The following is a 20,934-nucleotide window of genomic DNA, read 5'->3' on the forward strand; positions in this document are numbered from 1 at the left end:
TGTGGATACTGTCCCAACAGAAGTTTTCTTGTTTTGAGGCAAACCATTCAGAGACCCAATTTTCCATTTCTTCGTATGTTTGGAAGTGCTGCTCAGAAAGTGCATGTGCCATCTATTGGAACAAGTGGTAATCAGAAGGAGCAAGGTCTGGTGAATACAGCGGGTGGGTTAATACTTCCCAGGCAAGATCTTTTAATGTGTCTTTAACTGGTTTTGAGGTGTGTGATGGTGCGTCATCATGAAGCAAAATTACTTTGCTGTGTCTTCTGGCACATTCTGGTCATTTCACGATCAAAGTGTGGTTCAAATTGATTATTTGTTGTCGGTAGCGATCAGTATTAACTGTTTCACCTGGTTTTAGAAGCTCATAATATACCACACCTTCCTGATCCCACCAAACGCAGAGCATTGTCTTCTTTCCGAAGCGATTTGGCCTTGCAGTCGATGTTGATGGTTGACCTGGATCAACCCATGATTTTGTGCATTTGGAATTCTCAAAATAAAACCACTTTTCATCGCCAGTCATAAAAAAAGACTTTCTTTCATGCCGTTGAAGCAACATCTTTACTGATGACTTTTCGGTTTTCCATTTGTCTTTCGTTCAGTTGATGTGGCACCCATTTTCCTTCCTTTAAAATCTTTCCCATTGCTTATAAATGATCGGAAATTGTTTGCTGAGCAACATTTAATCTTTCTGCAAGTTTTTTTTTTTTTTTTTAGTTTGACATGCATGTTCATGCAATAATGCTTGTAATTGTTGGTCTTCAAACTTTTTCTGTTGACCTGGACGTTCTTTGTCTTTCATATCAAAATCATCACTTTTAAAGTATTTAAACCAGCGTTCACAAGTATCTTGAGATGGAGCATGTTCACCATAAGCTTCCCGAAGTATTCAGCAGCTCTTTTCTTCAAAGTAAAGTAATGAATTATAACTTCCCACAAATGCTCTTATTTTTGGCATGAAATTCGACATTTTTAAGTGTAAAAATATCTATGATGTTAACACCTTCAGAAAATTTGACATATGAAGTTTTGAAGCTTGTTGTCAATACAATAAAATAGCATACATATCAAATCGCATACATATCAACATATGTGTAACTCCATCTATTGAAAAAAAATCTGCATTATTAACTGGTACACATTGTATATCTGTCCAGGAGACTTGGATTCTGAAAACGGTAAGTGTTTAGGCAAAAAGAGTATCCAACAATTCAATGGCAAAGGTGCTTAACTTTTATTTACAGGCTTTAACTCTTTTAACTATTATGATGATGAATGTATTGAACTCTTCATAAACAAAATATACTTATATGTGTTATTTTCATGACAATATATACCATAATCAGTGTAAACTGTCACCGTTTTCATTTGCAGGTAGCTACCCATGGGAAAAACTGCTGCCTATGGGACTGAACCTCCACAAGGACTGTCTAATGGAACAAGAAATATTTGTGGTACAATCTCCAACCTTCAAACTTCAGTTCTCATTAGCAAACTTCTAAAAACACTCCGAACAAAACTGAATGAAAAATTAGTTTCTTTACTAATTTTCACTATGGAGACAAGAAATTTCTGAACTTGTTTTATTAAAATAAATCTAAGATTTAAATAGTAGAAGTCTAAATGCTTAAAAAACAAGATAGTCTTTCTTTTGCATTCATTTATTCATTTGTCTACTCACTCCAGTATTATGAGTGCCACTCTGTGCAAAACATTGTGCTAGGGTCAGAGGGTATCATGATTGTAGCAGATAAAATCCTTTTCCCCCCCCCTTAAAATACGTTTTTATTGATTTCAGAGAGAGGAAGGAAGAGATAGAGGGAGATAGAAACATCAATGATGAGAGAGAATCATTAATTGACTGCCTCCTGCACACCCACTACTGGAATTGAGCTTGCAACTGGGCATGTGCTCTGACCAGGAATCGAAATGTGACCTCCTGGTTCATGGGTTGATGTTCAAACATTGAGTCACACCAACCGGGCCAGGTAGAATTCTTGCTCCACTTAATTATATCATCTAATTCTTAGGATAAGAACATAAAGAGTTCCTGAATCTATTAACTAGTTAACAAGGAATTAGACTTCTTAGACTATACAGGAAGGGACCAAACCCCAACTTTTCCAATAACAGGACTGGTAAAAAAAAATTAATGAACCCCATCAGATGGTAAGAAAATATGAATATATAATATTCTTTCCACATCAGGAATGCCCTAAAGTTGCTGGTACACTCTTCCAACAATTCAAGAATTTTAATCCTTCATATAAGAAAAAAATTAGATGGGGTTCTTGAAATGAAAGGTAAATGCTCAGAGTAAGAAATATTTGAGCTAAAAACCAGACCTCTTGGAGTTATTGGTGAAGGGAAGTTGGAAACTGTTAGACTCTGTAATGTCTAAAGTAATTGTGAAAAAAACAACATGTAAGAGCTAAAACTATAATAAGAAAACATAGGGGGGAAATTAGGTTGAACAACATTTTCTCAGATATGGTCTCAAAAGCACAGGCAACAAAATAAAAAAAAAAAACAGATAAAGTGGATTTCATCAAAATCACAAACTTTTGTATATCAAAGGACACTGTTAGAGAATGAAAAGTAAACTCAGAGAACTTAAAAAATATGTGTAAATCATATCTGATAAGGAATTAATATCCACACTATATAAAAGACTCCTGCAACTCAACAACAAAAACATACCCATTTAAAGTGCACAAAGACTGGAAGAGACATTTCTTCAAACAGAATACACAAATGGTCACTAAGTTCATAAAAATATATTCCACCTCACTAATCATTACAGAAATGCAAATCAACACCACAATGAGATACCACTTTATTCCCACTAGGGTGGGTATTATTAAAAAAGAGAAAAAAATGTAAGCAAGGGTGTTGCTTACAATTTCCTGATGTGGAAATTGGAGGCCTTGTGCATTGCTAATCCTACCTAATAATAGACAAATATGCAAATTGACCATACCTCTGACACACCCACAAGCCACGCCCACCATCCAATCAGAGCGAGCATGCAAATTAACCCAAACCAAGATGGCTACAGCCACAGAGAGCAAGGTTTCCTAGGTAACAGAGGAAGCCAAGCTTTCCGCCTGCCCTTGCCAGGCCTAAGCCTCCACTCAAGCTACAAAGTTTCAATTTTAGAAGGTAAACAAATTCAAACAAATGGCGGCAGAATGGAGCTTGAGAGAGCAGGCCAGGGTTGCCGCCGGCAACAGGGGAAGCAAAGCTTTCCACACACCCTGGCAGGGCCCACCCGCTTAAGGCAACAAAGTTTCAATCATAACCCCAACAGAAATGGCTGCTGCCGTGGAGGGAGCCCCAGGCTTGGCTCCGCTACAGGCTACAAAGTTTCAATTGTAGAAGGAAAATAAATTCCAGATACCAGGACCTCTGCTTGGGTTGCCAGGGGGCATGGCCGGCCTGCAAACCACCACAGGCCCCTCACTCAGGCCGCGCCACGCCCCAAGGGAACCCCCACCTGATCCAGGACACCCTTCAGGGCAAACCAGCTGGCCCCCACCCCTGTACCAGGCCTCTATCCTATCTAATAAAAGAGTAATATACAGATTGATCATCACTGCAACACACAATATAGCTGCCCCCATGTGGTCAAAGATCCTGCCCCCATGTGGACACAAGATGGCCACCACAAGATGGCCAGCAGGAGAGGGCAGTTGGGAGGCACCTGGCCTGCAAGGGAGGGCAGTTGAGAAGGACCAGGCCTGGGAAGGAGGCAAAGGAAATGAGGAATTATTTTTTAATGAGTACAGAGTTTCAGTGTGGAATGATGAACAAGTTCTAGAGATGAATGGTGATTATGGTTGCACAGCAATGTGAATGCACTTAATGCCCCTGTATTATACATTTAAATGGTTAAAATGGTAAATATCTTATGCATATTTTATCACAATTAATTTTTTTAATTCATAATATTTTCCTTAAAACTGTAATTGAGTCAGTAGGATACTAAAGTCAAAGTAGTAGCAATGGATCAACCTTGACAGGATACACATGTACTTCCATTGTATGTATTATGCAAAATAGTACTGTACTTGCACCATGTTTTAGTTTCCAGATGTAAACATTTAATGATATTCTCAAATGTAACCTCTGGTCAAATGAGCCTTTTTCTCTCAAATGGTAATAATGAAGGATCTAAGCCATTGCACACGGGAATAGAATATAAAACAATCACATATAAGTTACCCATAAAAAAGACAAAAAGATGTATGGAAATTAGAAGTTTCCCAATCATTTATTTGCCCAAAATGGGATCCAGTGGGGTGAATACTAGTAATGCTGCAATGAACATAGGGGTGCATATATCTTTACAAATATGTAAATGTTTTCCAATTTTGGGGGGTAGATATCCAAAAGAGGGGTTTTCTGGGTCATAAGGTAAGTCTATTCTTAATTTTTTGAGGATCCTCACAAATGGAAAGCAATAAATGAACAAACAAGACACACAAAAATGCATAGACATAGATAACACTATGGTGGTACCAGAGGGAAGGAAGATTGGAAGGTAGTGAAGGGTCAAGGGAGTTGAGTGTCTAGTTATAGATTTTGGGTAGAGAGCAAAATGCAATATAGAGATGATGTATCATAGACATGTACACATGAAACCTATATAATTTTATTAAGCAATGTAACTCCCCAAAATTTAATAAAAATAAATTTTAAAGAAAGAGGAAAAAATTAAAAAGCTTTCTATCCACCCTTTTAAATAACTAGAGGCCCAGTGCATGAAAATTTGTGCACTGGGGGGCGGTGTCCCTCAGCCCGGCCTGCCCCCTCTCACAGTCCGGGAGCCCTCAGGGGATGTCCTACAGCCTCAGTCTGGCCTTCCTCTATGGGAAGAGACTGGGCTGATCATAGGAAGGCACCACCCCCATCATTCCACTGCTGCTGCCACTGCCGGCTGCCATGGCTGCTGGTCCTCAGCCCTCACTTCTTAGCGCTGGCCCTGCGCCCCCGCCCACTGGTGGGTGGGGGGTGATCTGGGGCCAGGCCAGCTGGGGGAGGGGCTGGGGGAGGTTGAGGCACAGCAGGTTGCACCCCGTCCAGCCTCTGTGGAGGTGTGGTGCTGGGACCGGGTCTGTGCCGCTGCTTCTGTGGCTGCCTCTGCGGAAGGGGCAGCACTGGGACTAGGACCACGCAGCCCCCTCTCCCGCTGCCTCTGTAGAAGGGGCTGTGGTGCTGGACCAGCCTGTGCCGCTGCCATGCCTGGGCTGCCACCCCTCCCACACCACCGCCACTCCCGAGTTGCAGGCCCTCGGCCCTCGCAGCTGCTGCGGCTTTGTCCGGACGGACGTCTGGAAGACATTGGGTCTATCCAGTCTAATTAGCATATTACCCTTTTATTAGTATAGATGCCTCTTTCCCTCAATTTTCCCTGTCCTGCTGCATGTTTCTTGACAGCATATATTATAATACAAGGACAGATGATGAGTAAATATTTATTTATTTATTTACTCACCATCTGTCTCCAAACTTGCATAAAGTTTCATGTTTTGCTCACTGCTGTATCTACAGTGTCTATAATAGTGCTTGAGTAGCTGGCTCAATAAATACCTGCTGAAGGAAGGGAGTGAATAAAGGAAGAGGGAGGGAAAAAAGAAATTATTGCTAAATTTCAGAAAACATACGAGTGCTGAGAATAGTGATGCTAAGAGTTCTGGGAACGGACCCGGAGCAACTCAGCATCCCTTTACCACCACTCCTGGGATCTCCGCCAGGTTCTCCCTTCCCACAAACCTCAGTGGCATTGATACCAACTTGGATTCCAATTCCTGACCTACACATGTTGGAAGGCAACCAGATAGGGTTTAATGGCTGATCACCAGGCCAGTTGGATATTTTAGCTCTAACTCTTTTTTTTTTTTGTTATTTTTTATGTGACTGCAGTCCACCTCTTAAGAAAATCTTTTAACTCTCAGGAAAGGATTTGGGCTTCAGTCTTTGTAATGTGTCAAACATGTTAAAATAGTTTGGCTATTTTATGCAAAGAAAACTAAATATTGTCATCTAGAATTAGTGAACCCAAACTGTGGCAGAAAATAAACAGGAGTGCTGTTCCCTTCCTAAGAAATAAGATATATGACATTTCATCAGGACCTAGTAATGATAGAAAGCTGGGTTTGAGAAGCATAAATTAATAAATCCTTAAGTTATTCCTCCCACATGCTTAGAAAGTTTCAGTGAAAAAGAACTATTTTTAATAAAAGTTGAGCATATATAGGTGAGCAATAAATGATTCATTTAATCGGCAGCTATTGATTAAGAATGACTGCATGTAAGACACTATGCATTGTTAATATTCATTGAAATAGGATTAAAAGTAAAAGTAACAACAATGAACTTTAGATGCTGTATCATTGTATTTAAGATATAATCAAAACTCACTTTGATTATAATATAGTGTTCACAATGGTCTACCTACCATTATTGAATAACTACTTATCATGTGAGACACAAAAATGCCCTTTTTAGTGTGTATGTGTATATATTTTACTTAATTTGCACAGATACCCTTAGAATTAGACACTACTTATTTTACAATGAAGTTACACTTTAGAAATTAAAGCATTTGACTAAGACCACTATACTAATATGATTATAATTTTATTCTTCTGTGCTTTTAACACTTTATAAAAATATTTACAAAAATTCTGAAGTACAGTAGGTTCATAATATGAATTTTCAAAAGAACTTCTCTGCATAACCATTCTCCAAACATTCATTCCTGAAAGCCTGCTGGATGATCTCATGGGATGGTAAGAACCCTGCTCCCAGCTGGCCCCTGAGGATGCCATTTGCCTTCTCCCTACCTAATCACTATGAGCCAAGTTTGTCCAGGGTAACAAGAATATATATTACATTAAGAAGACAAAACCCTTCACTTAAAATTTGTATTATTTTATACCATGAAAGGATCATCTGTAAAAATTGGTCCCATAATATTTCCTGAGACTTTATATCATCAGCCAGATAAAGAAAGGATATAATTTACAAGTAAAATATTCTATTTATCCTACTCAAAATATACATTCAGTTACTCAATTATCTTTCCCAAGCCCCAAAAGAAGCACTGTCCATTGGACTTAAAAAAATAATCATTTATGAAGTTTAAAGCAATACGTAAGGGGTGACCTGGCCAGTGTTTCTCAGTGGTTAGGGCATCAGCTTGTGCACTGAAGGGTTGCAGGTCCGATTCCTAGCCAAAGGCAAGTACCTGGGTTATGGGTTTGCTCCCTGCCCCCAGTTGAGGTGGCAACCAGTTCATGTGTCTCTCTCACATCCATGTTTGCTTTTCTTTCTCTCTCTCTCCCACTTCCTCCCTCCCTCCTGCCCTCTTTCCCTCCCTCGATCCCTCCCTTCCACTCTTTCTGAAAAGCAATGGATAAAAATCCTGTGAGGATTAACAACAAGAAAAATATATACATAAGGGGATATCTCATTATCATGTAACATTTCTTTTACTTTCCCCTGTTTAACTTTCCTGTATGCATTTGAATATCTACATTTACTTCTTTTCTGAATCTCTAAATTATAGACCTTCAAGAAGATGACATATTTTAAACAATTACATTATATTCTAAGGTACATATTTATGAATAAATAGAACAGTTGACAGACACTATGTCTAGTGAAATCATCCCTATTTTTAAAAAAAACAACCAGACACAGGAAGTCAAGTTTGGCATATAGCACATAGAAAATTTCACTAAAAATCTGCACAGAAATGTCTTTGTGCTTATATTTTAATTCATCTATCTAATCTTATTAATCTTCGTTAGAGGCTCAATTATCCAATTCTTTGTATTAATAGTTTGACCTAATAATCAAGCAAAATTTGTATTACTGGCATGTCTATCAAATGTTCAGAAGATGAGATGGAGAAGAGGAGACTAGGAAAGAAAAAAACATTCAAAGCAGAGCAGAGATGGTCAGTTAATGACACTGTAAATGTACTTCTCCCTCTAAATTTCCAAGTGGACAATCATAGGTAGAATTAGACTTTTATCTTATTTTGATAAGTTATTCAGAAAGCTTTGTAAAAGATCCAGGAGACATTTTAAAGAAATTCATGATCAATAATAGCAGTCTCTCAAACACTTGACACAACAAAAGGAAATAATAAAATGAACAGCAATGAAATTACAATTAAAGTAATGGTATATTTTAATAATAATATATGGCATATTTGGCTCCCTATTACATCACTTTAAAAATCTAAAGTTATTCCATTTCCTCTATAAAGAAAGCAATCATAGCATAGTTTTACTTAAAATGCAATTATTATTTTAAAGAGGGAACTCTTTTGTCAGTGAGGTAAAAAATATAAAATTAAATTCTGTATATAATGCCAACTGCAATTTGTCTGTGGCTATTGTTTATTGGCACTGTTCAAGGGTTCCCTTCTCCTTTCCTTCTTCACCATGGCCTGGCATTTTTCCTCACCATCCAAGTTTCATTCCTCCAAACTGTATTCCGACTTTAGCTGCCAAAAGCTGAGGCTTTCCCTGTTGCCTAAAGCCATTTCTTTCCAGATATACAGAGAAGTAAGTTAAACCTCCAATGAAGAAATTTCTTTGTGCAGGACGATGAGACACCAAAACTGTTCTTTCATATCTCACATTCATGAATGCTCTTTCATAAATCCTTATATGAAAATTATTTTTATATAGTCTTATAGTGTCCTTTAGTATGACCTTGCCATCTTAAGTGGCAACCTGATTTTCATAGTTCTGAAGAAGGAAGCTATAATACCCTGTGTAATAATAAATTAGCGGACTGTGGTATGTAAAACAGAGGGCCATCTTCAATTAGTACACAGATGCACTCCAAAACATTACAACAACCACGATGTGCCATCTTAATAGCACATTTAACAAAATCCCTAGTGACACTTCATAAAATACCTTTAGTCCTTCGGAAGAGACATGATTGCCAAATTCTTGACCCCAAATTCCCCAAAATGAAAACAATATCATGAATCAATGCTGGTCACCTACTTGCAAGCAAAATTTTCAACCAAATATTAGTAGCAAAACTACTTGTTTGGTTTATCCTTAGGTGTAGTCTCAAAAAAAATAATTGAGATTTTATTGCCACACAGAGTTTTGTGAGTGTGTATATAAATCTGATGCTATCATTAGCCAGCATGCAGTTTGAAGTCCCTCCTCTGGCACCAAATAATAGTGATGGATCTTCCTGGATTAGCCCACAGTGTCTCTCAGAGCTTTTCTCAGTGAACATTTTGAATTTGAGAGATAATTTGCCCCTTGAGCCTGGAGTAAACACCAACGTGGATCATGTGAGCACCAAATCTTAAGCCTGAGCCTCACTTGACCATATTTACATCAGCTGAGCCTACTCAAATGCTCATTTTTATTGCAAAAATATTTTAAATTTATTAATTACCAATTTATCCTAAATTCTTGGTAAAATATACAGATTTAAACCAAATACAGTCATCATTGTATATTAGGAGTCATTCATACTAAAGTCATATTGGCTCATGCACTCCAATTTTTCTTTAAAATACATTTTAATTCAGTTGTCGTCACTGCTTTCCTAAGAATACATTATAATCTACTTACCTTTGAACATGTTATTGCCTAATAATTGCTTAAAGATAGGAATACATCTCAGGATATTTTAATTTTACCTATTCAAAATCATAGCACAAGACTGTGAATGTACCAGATGCTCAACAACAACAGGAAATGCATATATTTACTGGATTGATGTGCTCTATGATGAAATAAGTCATATCTTTGTATTGAAATATCTGGGGACACCCTCCCTCACTACTTCATGCCAGGCACTGTACTGGAAGCTAACTCAACAACAAAGACCTGCACTCTGAAGCATGCATTGGACAAATCCACAAAATATCTGCATGCTGTATAATAAGCACTGTGAAGGAAACAAACCAGGTACCAAGATAGAAACTAACAGATGACAACCTACTTTTGACAAGGTGATCCAGAATGATCTGAGGAAGAGGCCTTTGAGCTGAGGCTTAGAAGGAGCTAGCCATTCAAAGAGAGAAAGGAATAGTCCAGGCTCTAAGAACAGCATTTGAAAATGCCTTAGGAAATTTCTCCACATGGTCCAGGTAGTAAAAGACCAGTGTGGCTGGAGCATATACATGAGAGGGAGATGGGTTCAGTGAGGTTGTAGAGAAGGGGCCAGATCACAGAGTGAGCTGCATGTTAACAGAAAGAATTTGCTGTTGATCCGTTTCTGTGGTTCTGCATTTATTCATATCTATGCAGTCATGAGTCCATGAATATTTGTAAGAAGAGGCATCATTGCTTATTATTAAGAGTTACTTGCAGGAGGAAAAAAATCTATGGAAGTAGAACAAACTATAAAGGCTGTAGCAGGTACCCGAGTAAATTATGACAACAGCCTAAACTAATTTGGTGGCAGGAGAGATATAGATAACAGAGTGGAAGAGATACATCTGAGAAGTATAATTGAATAGAAGTGTGTCTGGATAATAAGATTGATAGATCTAAATATGGCCTGGTTAGGGATGAAATGCCATCATGAGGAAGAGAGAGCAATCAACACCTGGTGGATGGCTGAGCCATTTATTCAAAGGATGGATGTGGGAAAGAATCTAAGGACAGAGTTTTAGGAAAAATCATGCTATTACTATCATGACATTTAGAACGGCCCATTCACATTTGTAAACATTTAGCTCCTTTACAAGGTTAGAAAAATAGCGTATAAATCCTTTCAGCACTTCACACTTTTTTCCACATATCTAAGAGGAATAGATAGTAGATAAATATTAGTATTCATTCTTCATGCAAAAATGTAAGACTCTATTGTTTTGTCCTTGCCACAGAGAAAATGGATTGGTCTTAATAAAAAGTTGGATAGGACCCCTCTGATCCCACCTCTGAATTTCTTACTTTTTCTCTGCTGCCAAAACACATCTCAGCCACAGGTAGCAAAAACACAAGCACTGAGACAGGAGGGCTCCCAAGATTACCCCTGGGTCCCAGGAGACACAAGGAGGCACCAGAATGCCTTTGGGAGAGAGCCAGACCTGACTCATCTTTCTTCCATAGAAGCACCAGGTACGGGTGAGCCCTGCCCTGCACCATAAGAATCATGGCATACTGTGTACCCACCCTCTGTAAAAATATGTCACTGTGTCCCATGACTGCACAGTGGTTCACTTCCAAAAGGGAACCTCTAGTAGACAGGTGTTTTAAACACCTACAACATACAAAAAAATTGACCTTAAGTAAAACTATTACCAGTTTCCTCAATAGAGGGCACATCCTCCATTACATCTAATGCCATATTTTGTCTAGCACTTTGTTGTAAGCAGTATTCTAACAATCATGATAATTCCATACACGGGGATCAAATTAGACTAGCTTTCAAATAACCAAGATATTTTTTTAAAATCCTAAGAAAGTGAACTCTAATTTAAAAAAAAAATGATGAAAAAAATAATTAGAAGATTCAATGAAAAGGACCACTTAATAATTGGATTTGGTTTGCATATTATATGTAGACAGGCTATATTTATGTTAAAGTGAAAATGTATTTTAAAAAACCAAAAGAAAGGAAGAAAAACAGCAACAGAAATAGAAAAGAACATTAAGAGTCGGTGCTTTTGAAAAGAACTTAACCCCCAAGTCACACTCAGCCACTGAAAACCCACCATTATTTTAAAAGCTCATATTGATTTGGTCTTTATCTTACTGAACTGAGCTTTATAAAAACTCCCCTACGCTTCTCTCATAAAAATTGCTCTTCGCTTCAAAGGAGATATAAATTACCGGGAGAGCTGCAGCTGTAATAATTTAAAAAAACACTAAAATAATGAATTAAATAACCACAAAGTTGTCATTACATTTTTTGGTTTGGGAATCTTGTTTTGATCTTTTAATTGCCTTACTACAAGTAACGAAAGTACCTATTATTTTTCCCCCTGAAAGTAAATATCCGTTTCTGTTGAAGTGGATAAAAAGTTAAAGTGATTCTGAACCTTATCTGAATTTCACTATAAAAGGCGTAATCATTTGAAAAACCAGCTGCATGGAGAACTGGGTGCTAAGCAGTCTTGTCAATCATTGGTTTGTGTGCCCCAGAGGGTGGTGACATTTCTTCCCTGTCCCTCGCGTTTTAGCCATCAGCGCTGGTTCTCACCTTAGCCAATGGGGCAGAGAACACTTTATTTTTTTGCTCATAAAGAAAAGACCTGTCCCTGGAACCGAAACCCATCCAACTACTCTGCTAGCATCAACAGGAAGAAAAACCCATCAGGTGTCTTGCCCTTTCCACATTTCAGAACCTGGCAGCAAACTCACGAGGTCAAAACCCGCGAAGGACCGGCGCCGCAATGGAAACAGCTGCCTCTCCAGCCCTCTCAGCTCCTCTGGCCCCAAACAGTGGGCCGTCCCCGCCCGCACCCCGCCCAGCTCCCCGCTCTCTGCTTTCCAGGTGGCTGCACCCCGGGCGGCCACAGCCGAGAGATGCGAACATGGACACAGGTGGGTGTGGCGGCTGAGAGCCCTGGCGACCCCGGTGGCTTCCCGGCCACGGACCCCAGAGGAGCAAGAGAGAAGGCACTTACTTGCAACCTTGCCCGCCGGTCATGCCCACCAGACCCCCCGCAGAATCTGGCCCCGGGAAGGGCGCGGGCTTCAGGGCGCCTTCCTCGCTCCCGCGGCGTTCCCTCCGCGGCTGCTCCACCCTCGCTCTTCAGGCTCCTGCTGCCCAGCGGGCGCCCGCCGCCACCAGCCGCCTGCACCCCGGCCAGCCCAGCCCCGGCCAGCCGCCCGCGAGCGGAGGAATTGGGAAGCAGACACCCGCTGCGGGAGCGCTGGCAGGGCCCCACCACCGCCGCGCCCCTCCTTCCGGGCGCGCCCAGGCCCGCAGCCCCGCCCCAGCGGGCCCCGCCCCCCCTCTCCATCCCCCCCCCTCCTTCGCAGACCTGTCCACCCGCCCTCCTGCGCTCCGCTCCCGAGGGCGCGTAGGGCCGGGACCCGCTCCGGGCGCGGTGGTGGCGAAGCTGTAGCCCTTCCACTCCGGGCCAAGTAGGAGGCAGAGGAGGGGTCGCGACCTCCCACTGACAGCTACCCTACGGGGTGGGGGGAGGTGGGGCGTGTGTGTGTGTGTGTGTGCGCGCGCGTGTGTACATGTGTGTTTGTGTGTGTGCGCGCGCGCGTACATGTGTGCATGTATGTGCGTTTGTGTGTCCAACAGTCAGAAGCGCCCTTCCCTTGCCTCTCCCCCAGCCCCATCACCCCTCCCTCCCTGCCGCCCTGCTCAGCAGAATCTGCTGACGTTTCCGAGAAGTCACCTCGCGGGGCTTGGAGGGGCGCCGGAGGAGAACTCCCGGGCGGAGGAGGCGGGACCCATGGCCACGGCCCTGGGCTCTGAGGGTTGGAGACTGGAATCAGTGTCTTCCCGGGGGCTTTGCCCGCGGAGACCGGCGGTGGCGCGCTAGACGGTGTCTAGGCTACGATTTTTCTTTTCTTTTTTATAATCGATCGATCGATCGGGTCGCCGAGTCTTCCAGGCAGGCAAAGAAGTATACTTTTTTTTTTTTCCCTAAGGTGGAGTGAGGAGTCAGAGGTCGTCATGGTGGAGAGGGAGACGTGGGGAGAGGCTGCTTTCTCAGAGCACCATGGGTCATAAGGATTGTGAGTTTGAGCTGGGTAGGTGCGACTGTGAAAAGAAATCTTTTTAAATTCGAGAGAGAGAGAGAGAGAGAGAGAGAGAGAGAGAGAGAGAGAGAGAGAGAGAGAGAGAGAGAGAGAGAGTTTTCTACAGCAGCCTGCTGGGAGGAAGACTGATGGAAACAGGACTGAATTCTCTTTCTCAAAGAGAAATTGTAAATTTCCACCAAGGAGAAAAATCAAGGGTTACTTTGGGGTAGAGTGGATTTCTGGATTTAGGCTTTTAAAGGGGGCAGATCACTTCGCAGTATAAACCTGAGTGATGGGCATTTGCAGCTCTAGTGTTATTTGTGTCCACGCCTTCTATTGTGGACATGGTACTTAGTGGTCAACACACAGGATTTCAAGCCCCAGGATTTACCCTTCATTGATGCTTATTGAGCTTCTGAGGTTTGCTGTAGCTTTTGGACTGTACATTCTTGCTGTGTAAGATGTGCTAGGGAAGGAAGGAAACTTTCAGTTTCTGAGGTTCTCCACTGAAGGGTGAACTTGGTCACTTGGGGATACTAGTAATTCTCAATGTAAGTCACCTTCTCCTCCTTGATTGGTTGCAGACATAAGAAGAGTTCAACTGTATTAGCAATGACAGCCTTTTTGATGAGGTGCAATCATTGCCATTTTGTTTTCTTGACACCCTCAAGATAGCCTTCAACTCAGTTGTCACTGAGAAGTAAAATGAGCACAATCAATCCTTTCTCTTATCGTTATCTGACATCTGATCTCCTTTCTTGCAGGGAAAAATCCATATGACACAGAATAATTAGAATCCACGGGATTTCATATCTATGTTATATTTTCTCTTAAGCGGATAAATTAGAACCTAAAGACTGTAGCTGATTAAGACAACTAAAAAATCATCAATGGCTCTAAAATTATAAAATTTATTAAGATGATTAGCACAGATTTGATCAATAAATTCCAAAATCCTCACTCAAGAACAAATCAAATTACTATATTATGAAATATAGTGAGCTTATGGGATTTGTTATTCCTAGAAATAATGCAAAATTAAGACAAAAATAGATCCAGGATGAATTGATAAATGATGGCACCATATGGAATTATTACAGGAAATTGGGGTCACCTTTGGTAGTTAATATCATATAGCACTATTCAGAAAATACCACTTGGGATAGTGAAGGAATATTGGGCTGGTTTTAATGAAGTATAGCAATTTTTCAAAAACCTCACCAAAGGATACGTTTTTATTGATTTTTTTTTTTTTTTTTTTTTTTTTTTTTTTTAGAGATAGAGATAAAAACACTGATGTGAGAGAGAAACATCAATTGGTTGCCTCCTGTATGAGCCCTGACAAGGTATGGAACCTACAACCTAGGTATGTGCCCTGACTGGGAATCGAACCCACAACTTTTTGGTTATGGAGAAGAATGCTCCAACCAACTGAGCCACCCAGCCATGGCAAGTATAGCAATTTTTAACACTGGACAAAAATTACTTTCCCTCTGTGTGATGGGAAAGGAATTTTTTGTCCCTTCCCCCGGTCACTAAGAAAATAATGAATAATATATATCCTGCTTTGCCAATGAGTGTGTATTTTTGTTATATATATATATATATATATATATATATATATATATATTAAAATGTTTCCTCTAATTAATTCCCTTTTAAATTCATGCACATTAAAATGGAATTAATTAGAGGAAACATTTTAATATTGCTATTTGCCCTTTCTCTATAATAGAAGTGTCAGAGATGAAAGAAAATTAGTAAAATGTATATGAAAATATCCCTCCTGTCAGAGTCTGGGGCATGCTGTGGGGCCCAGAGTCAAGTCCCCACCCACCTGCGTGTGCCTCGAAATCATGCCAGACCCAGACCCGACCGGCCCCACCCCCATCAAGCCCTGCCGGGTAGAGGGTGCGGCCTCAGGTTCCCCAGCCTGGCACAGGTGGGGGACGTGGCTTCAGGTCCCCCCATCCCGGCGCAAGGGTGTGACAACCATTTGCATATTAGCTCTTTATTATATAGGATTTTTCCACCATAAGAGTATATTCACAAATACATTCTCAATATACCTAAGTTCTTTTTTTAAACTTTTAAAGTTTCAAAGAGAAAGCCTCCTAGGTCTGTCTTAAGTACCCCTTGTAAGATTTTGCCTTTGAGCTCATTGGCAAAGCATGGTGTATATTGTTCATTATTTTCCCATTTTTCTTTCATCCCCAAATATTATTTACCTTCCACCTATTTATTTTGTGTGCCATTCTTATTCTCCCATGCATTTGTATTCGGTTACTTTTAGTCTATGTTGTCTGTGCTTTTATTGCTCTTTTAACAGCGCTGAGATTTTTTGTTTCTGTTTAAATCAAGAAAAAGACTGAGTCTTTCATTGAATATTATACTAAACACCTCTGTGAATCCACCAAACCCTAAGTGATCGTGTCAAAGGTAGACATAAGTAGATGGTGCCAGCGAGAAGGCTAAAGGGTAGGCTTGAATTATGGGAGGCTGATAAGATACCTGGTTGAACCAATAAATTCCTAAGACTATTCACAAAGATCATCTATAACTTGGGTAGAAAGAAGTGGAGAGGTTTACATGTTGAAACTAATGTTATACTTCAAAATCACAACAGGAATAAAGAATTTTATTTTACTCTGTGGTACTGTGCAAATCCACACTTTTATCTTCTCCATAATTGCCACTCCAGTTTTTAAAACTATAGACATTTCTGGAGGAGAGATAAATAGATAGTAATATGAAGACAATGAAATAAATAAAAATACCTAAGGCCAGGGGAAAAAACTAATGGAATGCTTCAAGTAAAACAGTAACTGGATTTCACACAGAGCTAGAAATAATTTGTGTCCCCCCAGCCAAAGTGGAAATCCCTCATCACACATGCAATATTGGGTAGAGTCTTTAGAAAGGTATTTTCCTAATAATGGGGCTAAAATAGCTTTAGATTAAAGTTGCTCTAGATTTATTCCGACAAAGCTTAAAAGGATGTATTTATATAGTAATGAATAAGATGGTAAATTTTGATTTTGAGGCCTGATTTAACGATGTCTGAATTACCTAACTATTCCAAGAAACATGATGATATTCTGAGAATGCATTATCAAGTGAAAATGTAGTGAAGACAGGTTGAATGGCAAATAATAATATATTGTTAACAAATGGTCAATATGTTTTTATAAAAAATTTTGAAATGTAATTAGGTTAAACTTTTGCAGTTATTTTGGTTCTTGCCAGTGCAATTAGTAATAATGCCTATTGAAGTTTTAATGTGTACCAGGTATTATTTTTAAAGCTTTACTTGTTTAACTTATTTAATACTCTAGAGGCCCGATGCATGAAGATTCTTGCAAGAATAGGCCTTCCTTCCCCTGGCTGCTGGCACCGCCTTCGCTCCAGCCCGGAGCCGCCTTTCGCCTCTCTCCTTATTGCGTCAATTTGTATATTCCTTCCTTATTGGTTGTGGGCGCTGCCATCTTTGTTGTGGAGTTACAGTCAATTTGCATATTCCATCTTTATTAGATAGGATACAACTCCTGCAGGTAGGTAAAATCATAATTCCATATTTCCAGCTAACAAAACTAAGCTATGAAGGATTAAACAACTTGTCCAAGGCCACCCAGCTATGCAGAAGAGCCAATAAGCTCACTCTATATTTTAAGTACTCAGGTTCTGGGGCCTGTGTGCTCAAGTAAGTACCTTTAGAGGGAAGTGGCTATTCTATGTCTAATAAAGATAATATGTGTATTTAGAAAATATTAGCCAGACTACATTAAAATTATGAAAATAAAATTTGGTAAGTGTAGAACAAAATACGTAAACATAAAGTAAGCTCAACCCTCAATAGTTGATTCATTCACAAACAAACTGTTGACTGAAACAAACACGTTGGTGAAGTGGAATCTCTTCAGAGTACTGTGGAAACAGTACAGAAGCCATTTCCTGATCTACCTACCAATTACTACCTGCTTCCAGTGGGTGTGAATCCTAATCTCTGTGTATTCCAGTTTTCTCCTTCGTAAATTAGGTCTGTGCTCAATTAATTTTAAGGTCCTTTCTTCTCTGATCTTTTAGATTTGTTTCTTTTATATGGATATATGCATCTTTCTAAGTAAAATTTAAATAGAACATTCTTTCATTGAAACATTGTTGTTTGTGAGCAACATGTACTAGTATATTTTCTCTATGATAGCCACTTTTGGAAGAGAAATAATCAAATGAGAAAATTAAATAGAAGTTATAGACTTCAATATGAAGTTTTCTTTACTTCACTGGATTATGACTGTTTCCTTCAGAGGTACCCCAGTTCAAAAAATTCTAGCACAGTGCTGACAGTGGACACTCTGTGTACACCATTAATTTGCATACATACAGTTCAAAATCAGTTTCCTCCTCATTCATTTTTGGTAAGTGCTATATCTGCTGCCACCTGGTGTTCAAAATAAGTCAAATGTCGTAGAAGGTAATATAAAAACCTTTTACTTTTTTAAAAAACTTCTTTTTAGAGCAGTTTTAACTCTACAATAAAATTGAGATGAATGTACAGAGACTTCTCATATATCCCCATGCCCCACACATGCATAGCCTCCCCATTATCAACATCACTCACCAGAATGATACTTTATTATTATTATTATTATTATTGTTATTATTTACCCAAGGATGAACCTACATTCACATATTATAATCATCTGAAGCCCATAGTTTACCTTAGCATTCAGTCTTGGTGTTTTACATTCTATGGTTTTAGACAAATGTATAATGGCACCTCTCCATCACTCTAATATCATACAGAGTAGCTTCACTACCCTAAACATACTCTGTGCTCGGCCTTTTCCCTCTCCACCCCTGGCAATCATTAATTATTTTATTGTCTCCACAGTTTTGCCTTTTTAAGATGTTATATTATTGGAAGAATAAAGTATTTAGCCTTTTCAGACTAGCTTCTTTCACAGTAATATGTTCTTAAATTTCTTTCATGTCTTTTTTCATGGCTTGATAGTTCGTTTGTTGTTGTTTTTTTTCGGGGGGGAGGTGCGCGCTGAATAATAGTCCATTGTTGTCTGGCATTTTATTTATCATTCGCTGAAGGACATCTTAGTTGCTTCCAAGTTTTGGCAATTCTGAATAAAGCTGCTTTAAACATCCATGTGCAGGTTTTCATATGGACCTAAGTTTTCAAATTCTTTGGGTAAATTCCAAGGAGTATAACTGCTGGGTCATATGCTAAGAGTATATCTAGTTTTGTAAGAAATTGCAAAACCATCTTCCAAAGTCACTGTACCATTTTGCACTTCCACCACAATGTATGATAATTTCTGTTGGTCTGTATCCTCATGAGCATTTGGTGTTGACAGTGTTAAAGATTTTGGCCATTCTAATAGGTGTGTAGAGGTATCTCATTGTTGTTTAAATTTGCATTTTCCTAATTTTCCATGTGCTATGGAACATCTTTTCATATACTTATTTGCCATCAGTGTATTTCCTTCTATATATCTGATGTGCCTATTAAGGTTGTTGGCTCATTTTTAATAGTTTTTTTTGTTTTGTTTTCATATTGTTGAGTTTTAAGAGCTCTTTGTATATTTTGGATATCAGTCATGTGTCAGATGTGTCTTTTGCAAACATTTCCTCGCACTATGGGACTCTTCTTCTAATTCTCTGATATTGTCTTTCACAGAGCAGCACTTTTAATTTTAACGAAGTCCACTTATCAGTTCTTTCTTTCATGGATTTTGTCTTTGATATATCTAAAACATCATCACCATATCCAAAGTCATCTAGGGTGTTCTCCTATAAGAGTTTTATTGTTTTGCACTTTACATTAAGGTCTGTGATCCATTTTGAGTTAATTTTTGTGAAGGGCTTCAGGTCTGTGTCTAGATTCTTTTTTTTTTTTTTTTTGCACATGGATGTCCAGTTGTTCCAGCACTATTTCTTAAAAATACCATCTTTGCTTCATTGTATTTATCAGAGAATTTATTATGTACTGTACTTCAATAGCACTGTTGAAAAAAAGGGGGATACACTTAGAATATTCAGCCATCCATATGTACTTCTTATTTATGGACACTTCCCAAAATATATATATCTGAATTAGAACTATAAATTGAGGCCCAATTGGTACAACTGCTTTTCCTGTTCTCTTGGGCCATCAGCCTACATTAGGGGATGTGATAAGCATCAGCCTTATGGGAACTGGAGAAGGAAGGGGATGGTGACAGAAGGCTGAAATGATGGCTACTGGCTAATTGTAGCTTTTAATGATCCACCCTACAAGTTCTTGGAAGTCTCCCATATTATACATATTTGAAAAATGATCTGTATCATCAACCTGGATTGTATTTCTCAGGAATTAAGAGCATAATGACTCAATTTTGACAGATTTATGTGACTATTTATTTCCTTTAACATTCTTTTTATAAATCAATTTGCTTTCTATCCCTTTCCCAGTGATTTGCTTTGTAGTATTACTAGTAATGAGCTATAGAGTCATGCAATCTTATCTTTCTTTTCTACATTTAGTTCAAAATCTCTATATCTAAACAAAGCTAAACAAATCTGTTTAGGGTCAATACTAAAGAACATCTTTCCATTTTTAAAAAGATGAAATAAACAAATACATCACAGCGTGATGCTTGTTGTGTTAGTCTGAGAAAGTTCTTGACTCACTCTAGGATCTAGTTCTCTCATCTGGGAACCATTATACCTGACTTTCTGAGTCTGTGAGGATTGCATAAGACCACATCTATATAAAAACCTTAACACTGGGCTTGGCACATAAAACACATAGTTAATGCTCAATGATAAATACATAAGTAAATAGAGTAATAGATCGTATTTTGAGTGTTCATGGCATGCCAGGCATTGGCACACAATCACATTAAGTCCTCATTACAATCCATAAGGTACACATTTTTATTACACCTGTTTAACAAATAAGGATACTGAGGCCTATCTTAAATAAATAACCTTTTACACAAAGAGTAAGTGATGCTATTCTACTTCTATTGAGTGGAAACAAAAATCAACAACCAAAGGAGGGAAAGAGAAAGAGGAAGGGAGAGAGGAAGGAAGGAAAAGCCAGAGAAGAGAGAAAAGAGAAGAAGTGTTCTTTAGTTTGCTGAGACATGAAATACTCCTTTATTTCAAGAGCCTTTGATCATGCAGCTGTCTCTGATTGGAAGACACTCCCATGCATTGTTTAGCCAAC

At 39.2% G+C, this 20,934-nt stretch overlaps 1 protein-coding gene across 1 annotated transcript in view; it reads right to left on the bottom strand.

The window, feature by feature from the left end:
* The window catches only part of SCN9A (sodium voltage-gated channel alpha subunit 9), a 126,121-nt gene extending 113,452 nt beyond the window's left edge, over positions 1-12,669 (bottom strand). The window contains exon 1 of the mRNA XM_054722948.1: positions 12,635-12,669. The gene's annotated coding sequence lies outside the window, so the exon portion shown is untranslated. The remainder of the gene's footprint in view (positions 1-12,634) is intronic.
* Positions 12,670-20,934: the final 8,265 nt, after the last annotated feature.

Source organism: Eptesicus fuscus, chromosome 11 (assembly GCF_027574615.1).
Source record: "Eptesicus fuscus isolate TK198812 chromosome 11, DD_ASM_mEF_20220401, whole genome shotgun sequence".
Classification (NCBI taxonomy): domain Eukaryota; kingdom Metazoa; phylum Chordata; class Mammalia; order Chiroptera; family Vespertilionidae; genus Eptesicus; species Eptesicus fuscus.